Here is an 8,700-nt window from a genome sequence, read left to right as displayed (position 1 = left end):
TTTTGCGTAGAAAGGAATTAGGTAATATCAAACTAAAAGACATGTCAAAATGTCGCTGACAGTAAGAAAACTACAGGCATATTACTAGTACTGTTACCGCTGCATTTCCATTGAGCTTAGCAGTACCTGCTAGGTGCATGCTGGGTTACTGGAATGGCTTACTGGGACACTTCCACAGAATTGACGCGATCAGTAATGTTATTTGTTCCACCTGTGCTTTTCTGCCGACAAGTCAAAATGTCTGCTGTGACGAAATCAACACACAAAAAAAATGTATCAAAAAATTTGTAACTACATTTGGACAACAACAAGAGCAGGAAAGACATATCCCCAGACAAAACAGGAGTCTCCTAAATGAGTTCAGAAACCATGCATTTTACTGTAAAATGTTATATGGTAATACTAGCCTTTTATATTTCTCAGTTAGAATTTCACACATATTGCATCTTGTTACCATCTAGTTGTGAGTAGTAGGCTGCTTACCCCCACCAGGCCTTTTTCTCTCCTCCAGTGCTGCTCTGCCTGAAGATGATGGCTCTCCATGGGCTCACCACTACACCTAACACACACAACCAAAAACTTTAAACAACATAGTTGGCAAGTGCTGCACAGTTAGTAGAACCACAGCTCAAACTGCTCTTCTGAAGCATCCAGGGGTCACATGCCTTGCTTAAAGGTGCATCACGAGCTGCTGAGAATGTGGACAGCCTTACACATTCAAACTGCAACAAGCACATTAAGTACTTGACAGTTAAACTATAGTAGTTTGCATATGAAACAGAAAGATGATAATCAGACACACACACATCAGCTTCACTGTATTCAAATGACACTGCTATCAGGGGTGAAATAGCGCTAACACAGTGCACCAAATTCAAGTTACATGGTGACAGATAATACACAAAGAGCACTTTATTTTGTGTAATACTGATTGAAAAGTAACTGATGCATACATAATACAAAAATAATTAAGGAAATCCATGTTAAAAAAGCCACATAACTATTAATACCAAGTGATAAGGCCAGACTAGAATCTTACTTAGCTTTACATTTTGTTACTTTATACAGGCCTATTACAGGCCCAGTGCAACAGCCCAAACTGCTCTGACTAATTCCTTCTTAGGCAATATCCACCTCAAACACGGTGGTGCAATATTACGTTTTAGTTGAGCCCTACATGAGCTACAGATCTGCTTTCAGCTGAGCTGACCCAAGGTAATATAAAAGATTCCTGAACTGACTGTGACTAAAGAGAAAATAGAAATAATCCCCTTTGTAGGGCATGTTGCAACATATAAAAGTTAATTTGAAATTTTAGTTTAGGGATAGGAAAAGAAACACCTTCATTTACTTGGCACATCAATTTATGTTGGCACCTACACACCCAAAGCATGCAAGCCTAATTACAGCCCTTCCTCATCCTGCTATTATCTACAACAATCAGAGCAGCACACACCCTTACTAGTTACTATCCACTCAAATGATTCCTTCACGCACTTAGAGAGAATGCACTTAAGGGTGGCCTTCTTAGCTATCCCATATTGATTGAAGAGATTCGTAAAATGTGGTCCCTTCATGGCATGATATTGATGAAAGGCTATTCTAAAAGATGGATCCTCTATTGTGCTAAGAGACATTTATGACTATCGGTATGCCAGGTATACACACCAATGCAGTACTGCAAATGAAGCCCCACAACGCACTTGTCTCTTTGCAGAAACTCAATACATTCAACTATGGCGTGCTGATGATGCACTCAGCCTCATGAATGGACTTTAACTGCTCAAACACATACTCTGGGACAACAATGGAGCTCTGTGGAGGACAACCAAACAAAGATCTATGTAGCCATCCAGCATGCCTGATGTGGTCATATGTGGAGCAAACATACAGCCTGAAGTGAGAGTTTCTTTGCTTTTCTGTAGTGAAGTTTATTTCAATCTTTCTATAAAAGTCATCAGACAAGACCTTGACAATATTTGTGAAGGAAAGTCAATTGCAGATTATACCATTTACCTAGCCCAGGTTTCCCTCATGAAAGCAAGTGTCCCAAACAAATGATACTATTACTGCTATATTTTCATAACAGTAGATCACACATGTCTAAACATGATAGTTCCTATGATGCTAACTGCCAAACCATTGATAAATAGCCTTCACATCAATATTGCCCGACACATGACACGGAGAGGGGAAGGCAGAGCAACAACACTGGCTACATTCTTAACTAATAGGAAATATAGCTAGTAAAACGAAGCTATAAAGCCATTTAAACAGAAATGTAGCTAGCCCAGCAAAATGGGTCCCTTGGGGGAAAACTATAGAAACACCATGACCATACACTCACTGTCGAGTAACACATACCCTAGTTACGGGCTACGAAACCTGCCTATTTTCAGCCGACTTACCTGAAATCTTGAACGCAACAGAATACTACCAGTTGTTTTCTTAGCGGGGAGACATGTTTGCTGCATTTAGGTTAGCCATCAGTGTTAGACATAATGCGAGCTGGGTAACATTATTAAGAGCTATACGGTTCCCTCTGCATTTCCAATAGCGTTACAGTTTATATTACTATGACGTATCTTATACAAACTAGCGCGTGGAATATTAAATTCCGTTGTTGGAAATATGTCTTTTTAAAAAGGTAAGACGTGGAGTTTACAAGGCAGGAGGCAGCACGTTGAGGATCATTACCAGCTCAGTTTCTCTGACGTCGGTGCTAAACCCTCTGATCACGTGACTGCCCGAAAAACTCTCGCGGGCTGTCTAGTAATTAAGAGCGCACTATAATAGAAAAGGGGGGAAATCACATTTTGTACACTAAAATAATTCCTTAAAAAATATTTCTAAAATTGATATCTTTAATATTATTATTATACTAGTTATATTTATTACGCTTAATCATATGGTAAAGAAAATTACCAATAATTGAATTTCCATCATTGCTTATTTTTTTTGTCTCCTTATTAAGGCAAAGAGATTTATTCATGTAATTTATTACATCACTGCTTATTTATTTTATTGTCTCCTTATTAAGGCAAATTGAATGAATTTTTCATGTATTTTATTTACATATTTGATGACTTAGTTTATTATCCTATGTTAATCTTTTGTTTATTAATTTAAGTTTTAAGACCCATCTAGTATAACGAGGCTATTTGTACATCCGGAAAAACAATATGTAGCTTATACTGTCTTTAAAACATTTAAAATTTAGAACTGGAATAAAATGTTATCACTCAAATAACATGTGCTGAGTAATATACATCGAATACACCTGACCACCAATCCTCTACCTGGAAAAAATAATTATCTATTAAATACCCTGACATAAACATTATTAGTGAACTAATAATCCATAATGTTACCCACTCTCATTCACAGCAAAAGTTATTTTATGTTTGCATGTCTCATTAGCACTGACTAGAAAAAAAAAACATTGCTGGCACACATTTCTTCTATAGGATAACAGAGTTAAATTTGAGTGCTTTTAGATAGAAAAAGTGTGAAATAACGCCTCAAACCCTAAGCACATATCTGCCAAGCAATATTCTCCCACGAGGACTCTATATCTATACATCTTTGTATTATTTATATTTAAAGTCAAAGTGTAACTAGACTTACCTTGAAGTCCTTCTCCTACTGAAGGACACCTGGAGCCAGTTGAACCTGAGCACACAAACTGCATTTAGTCGCTCCGTGTATTTACTAAACTTACATCTACACGCCAGCAACAAATGTACAGGCCTGCACAACACTGCTTCCATTCTAGCTTTTTGTATTTTACCATATTTGCTTTGGAGTTTTAAAGAACAGCCAGAGGACACAAAGTTGCATTTGTGTACAACTCGAGGACCATGTCCGGACAGCAAAAGTTGTTTGAACTTCCTGCTAGATGCTTTCAGGGACTCTCGGAAATTTGAAAATTGACATATCGTAGCTAAAGTGTATGGTAAGCTAATGCTTTAATAGTTTTGGAATGAAAACATTGAATTACTTTGCACCAACTATTGCAACGTACCAACTGGCGATGCCAATCTTTAAACAGCAATTACTAGGCAGCTCCTGAAGGAATTACTTGAATTAGGGCAGAAAACATCACTTCAGTGGGTACAAACGTCATTGTTGCATCAAACAAAAACAAAAATCATGCACTGTCACTGCAACAGCTGACTGAACCCTGAACCCTTTTCACTTTAAACCATTTATTGAACACCCAGCTAGTTATCCATGCACGTCCACAGCATTAATAACATCTAAAAAAAAAAAAAAAAAAGCTGAAGGACGAAAAGCTACAAATAAAGTGCAAAGTGACCAGGCGAATAACTGATCAGTATCTCTTCACCATAGACATCATCATTCATCATCGGCACCAACCACATCATATCGCTAACTAAACTACTACTATGTGAGTTGAGCGTTACTAGCCTACCTCCTCAAGTGAGATGGCTGTGGGGATGAAGGAGCTTACCTAATACCTTAATAACGGGGAATCTGAACCTAGAATCAGAAGGCATCATTTAAAATTCAGAGTGAAGAGGGTGGGCGTTGTCAGACAGGATGGCTTCAGCCTTCCTCCCTACTTGTTTGTTGTACATATCAGATAGCGTAGGCTACTCTGCTGTACCCTATCCTGGACAGTGCGTTTTTGGCCTTGATGCTGAGATTCCTGCACCAACAGATTAAAGAAAAAGTTTAAACGGATTTAACGTCTGTAAAGTGGAATCATGAGGGTCTTATCAACATGATACTGAGATAAATTCCGGAGGCAGAACAAACCTTACACAGCATCTCAGTGTTATATTAAAATTCAGCTGGTCATCAATAGAATTCCCCAGGTACTTGTAGTTATCTACAAAGTCCACCTGTCCCTTGATGATCCTACTCTCAGGGGTTAATGGCTTGTGGCTAAAATCAATACGGATATCCTTAGTTGTTGTTGTTACATTGAGTTTAGCTGTCACACCACTGTACAAACTCATCAACAGGACCATGGCGAAGAAAGGACGCATGTAGGTAAACTTAATTCTCCTGACATGCATTCACTCACTATCAGTCTCTGAGTTATGTTAGTTAAAAAAAAAAAATCAAGGATCCCGGCCATAACATTAAAATCTTAACCAAAGTTCTTAATGAGCTTTAAATTAAAATGTGGGGTTGGATGTATTAAAAGCTGATGAGAAGTCCACAAATAGCAGCTTGGCTTGTGAAATTCTGCCTTCAAGGTGTTTAAAAAAAACAAGGTTTAAACAGAGGGCTGGTAGCATCTTCTACCCCTCGCCCAGTCCTATACGCAAACTGTAAGGGGGCAAGCAGGTGCTCAGTTTTGGTGACAAGTTCTCTTTTTAACAGTTTTTCAAAATACTTCACCCAAATGGTTACAACAAAAAAAAGCATACACAAGCAATTCTGTAAACACATTTTGCTTTATATAGAAAACATGAAGATCAGTAAAAAAAACAAAAACAAAAGAGCTATGAGCTCAATACTATGGGGATGCTTAATGATTTCGGGGGATTAGACCTCGGCTTAGGATCTCACAGGGCTCAATTACATCAAGATGACTGAACAAGATTAATATTACAGAAACACGTGAAACCAAACTACATGTTGCGATTCTACCTTACAACCAGGTGATCCAGCAATGTTTGGGTAGAAAAGATAACAATGATAGTATAAAAAGAAGCAATCACAAAATCCTTGTTTCAGCCACAAGCAATCCGGCTGACATTCTTTTCAGTGCTACAGTAGAAATACATTATGGGGAAATCCTTTATGTCTTCTCCGAGCTATGTGATGTTAAGAGTTCCTGTAAAAACAGACACACACACAAAACAAATAAGTGTAATCAAAATTTGTCAGAACACTGCCTGTTTTTGTTTTGTTGTTTTTTAACCACTTATGTCTGTGTTTTCCCATTTCTCAGTGGTCCTTGTGGTCTCCGTCCTCCTCCAGTTTCCTGATTTCTGCCTTAAGGTGGTTGATGTTTTCTCTGCTGGCTTTTAGTTATCTTTTAGCTCTGTGATTTCCTGGCTGGTTCTCTTCTTTGCTGCTTCCATTTTCTCCTTGGTCCTCTGCTCCAGCTCACCGACTGCAGACACAAGCATGTTGACAGCGACACAAACTATGAATTGTGCTCTTCTGTCCAGAAGCACAAACTAGATTTTTCCCTCATGCAGGGCACTGAGGTCAAAATAAGTATATACTAGTCTGTATTTAAACATGTGTGTCTTGTGTTACTTTGCGTGTGTGTGGTACACATACATTCTGTCTCATGCTTGTATGCTCCAAGGGTGAGTTGTCTCGACGTGGTTAGTAGCTGCTGCATCATGGCTGTAGGATCCTGGAAGATCTGAAAAAAAATGACAATGTCAGGTGCCTCACTTCCATTTTTAGACAATTCAAAATTTAATATAGTTGTACATTTGTGGAAACTTGAAAGTGATATGTGATTTCTGTATTCACCATTTATTTATGATGGAGAGATTAAATATTAGTAGCTAGTAATTAATAGGCCTAGCATTGTCATAGTAAAGGAACATAGAAACTGATACAGTACAGTAACTCTTGTCATGAGCTGCAGCACGAAAACAGGCATACCATTTCATCATAGAACTCAGAGACCACTGTCTTTTAGGCATGGCACTGGAGTCTGACTGGAACAGCTTCAACAGATGGTACAAAGTCACCTGAGACCAAGCAGACACAGGTACAAGTCAATATAAGCATACATACAAGGAGATAAAGTTCAAAAGTCTTAAATCACACTGCCTACTAAATAGTTAGGCTCTCACAGGTCTCTCATTGGGGTCAATGAAGAAGATCTTGATGATGATTTCAAACTCCCCCCAGCCCGTCTCTGTAATCTCATATGGAGGCTTAGTCACCACTGGAAGAAAGAGAAACACAGTGAGCCACTACACGCTATACTATCAATGTACTACTGACCTCCATTCACATTTTCTTCTTACTTTTATTGCATTTCTCACATTTCCTTTTTAATATAGTTAAGTAGAATCCAGTGTAAACAATGCATCCCCTCTGACAAGAAAAACAGATGCATTCAAATGCAGTTATTCTATTATTATAAGGTAAATGGCTACTCACCTCTCAGTGGGTTACCATAGCTCTCGTGTAGCTTAAACTGGATCTTTTTCACATAAGCAGACATATCCTGGAAGAACAATGCTATGTATTTATGGAAACATTAAGAACAGTGGACAGCAGAAGTGGTTGGCGATTATCTTTCCAACTAAGTAATCAGTCAACATAAATGGCAGTATTGCAAAGCCGTTAAATGACCTGGATGTCTAACCTCATTTCTGTAAGGCTTCACATAGACAGACCACTGATGTGTGTGTCCATCCTCCTCTCTCTTTTTCCCAAAGTAACGGGCAACGTTCCCAAACACAATGGGCTTCACAATGGTTATTCCCTGCAGATCACAAAGGGAAAACATTTAACCATATGGATGTGTTCCTGTTAAAATATTCCAAAACACAAATACAAAATGATATGACTGTGGGTAACGATACATTGATTCTGCTTTATGATTTTAACATGTCTTTGCTTAATTATGAAACTGCAGTACGAGTTCATCTGTTCTTAAAAATCCCGACTGCTTTAGCGTTAACGTTACCTTAACTCGCCCCCCGGAATCTGGACCAAATTCGGTCATTTTTTTGAACATAGTACGTTAGAAAGAGTGAAGTTGATCCAGTGGTACACTCTATCGGACTCGTCTTGTTCCACAGCGTGTATCAACATTTAATAAACCTGCCATTAAAGCATTACAATTATGCTTTACACGGCCAACGCTCTCATTTCAAACCAGCGCCGGAAGTGACAAGTGTAACGTCTTAAATTGTACGGTAAGAATGCGACATGGACACATTAAGGTTCCGGCAGATGGTGTCAACGGATGTTGCATGTAACAACTTATATATAAACCATAGTTTGGTCTACTACATCACTTTAATTTTTAACATTGTTAAGTAATTGACCAAATTACTGTATCTGCACAAAATGGTGAAATAAGGAAACCTGTGCAAGAGAAAACTCTTACAGTTCTGCTTCAACGTAAATCTTATGGGCGTTTGAAACTACTTGTAAGCACGATCAGTTGGTTTTCTTGATTAACTTCCCTCATATCAACCTTTTAGTTTTCGGAGGTACAATTGAGGGCAAGTAACCGAGATTACACAAAATAAATGTAAAATAAAATTTTATAACGCAATACACATGTAACATGCACGTCACTATGTGACAATAAGTTAATGATGCCTACTAGAGAATGTGTCCCTAGTTGATCACTAACGGAGCAGGTTAGCACTATTACAATACATTCAGTCCAAGGGTTTACAGCTTTTTAAAGACCCTGTGGATAATGGCCATAAATTAGAGAAGTTTTTAGGCATTTTTACAGTTTTATGCAAATATTTAAAAACAAACTTCTATTTAATATGACTTTGCAATACATTTTGCCTACAAAATAATAAATCTTAGCATCTTTTAGATTTTTAAAAATGTGTAGTCACCTGTTTAAAATCCTTAAAAATAACTGGATAGAAAACATTTTGAAAAATTGTTTCCTACTCAAGGCATACTATAAATTATATTGGTTGGCTTATAATTGAAAATCTCTTCCCTGATGCCCACTCTGAAAACTTATCAGATGCATAATATACAAAGGAAAGC

General features: G+C 37.9%; 1 long non-coding RNA gene and 1 pseudogene across 1 annotated transcript; both read right to left on the bottom strand.

Annotated features, from left to right (window-relative positions):
• Positions 1–501: 501 nt before the first annotated feature.
• On the bottom strand, positions 502–3,900 carry LOC116677188 (uncharacterized). The gene is made up of 2 exons (XR_004328944.1): positions 3,628–3,900; positions 502–559 (listed from the first exon to the last, which is right to left on the bottom strand). It is a non-coding gene; the product is annotated as an uncharacterized LOC116677188 (long non-coding RNA).
• Positions 3,901–5,896: 1,996 nt separating this feature from the next.
• On the bottom strand, positions 5,897–7,926 carry LOC116677187 (YEATS domain-containing protein 4-like; annotated as a pseudogene).
• Between the last annotated feature and the right edge of the window lie 774 nt (positions 7,927–8,700).

This window comes from Etheostoma spectabile, unplaced genomic scaffold (genome assembly GCF_008692095.1).
Source record: "Etheostoma spectabile isolate EspeVRDwgs_2016 unplaced genomic scaffold, UIUC_Espe_1.0 scaffold00004520, whole genome shotgun sequence".
Lineage (NCBI taxonomy): Eukaryota > Metazoa > Chordata > Actinopteri > Perciformes > Percidae > Etheostoma > Etheostoma spectabile.
This window is presented reverse-complemented; position numbering and strand designations above follow the sequence as displayed.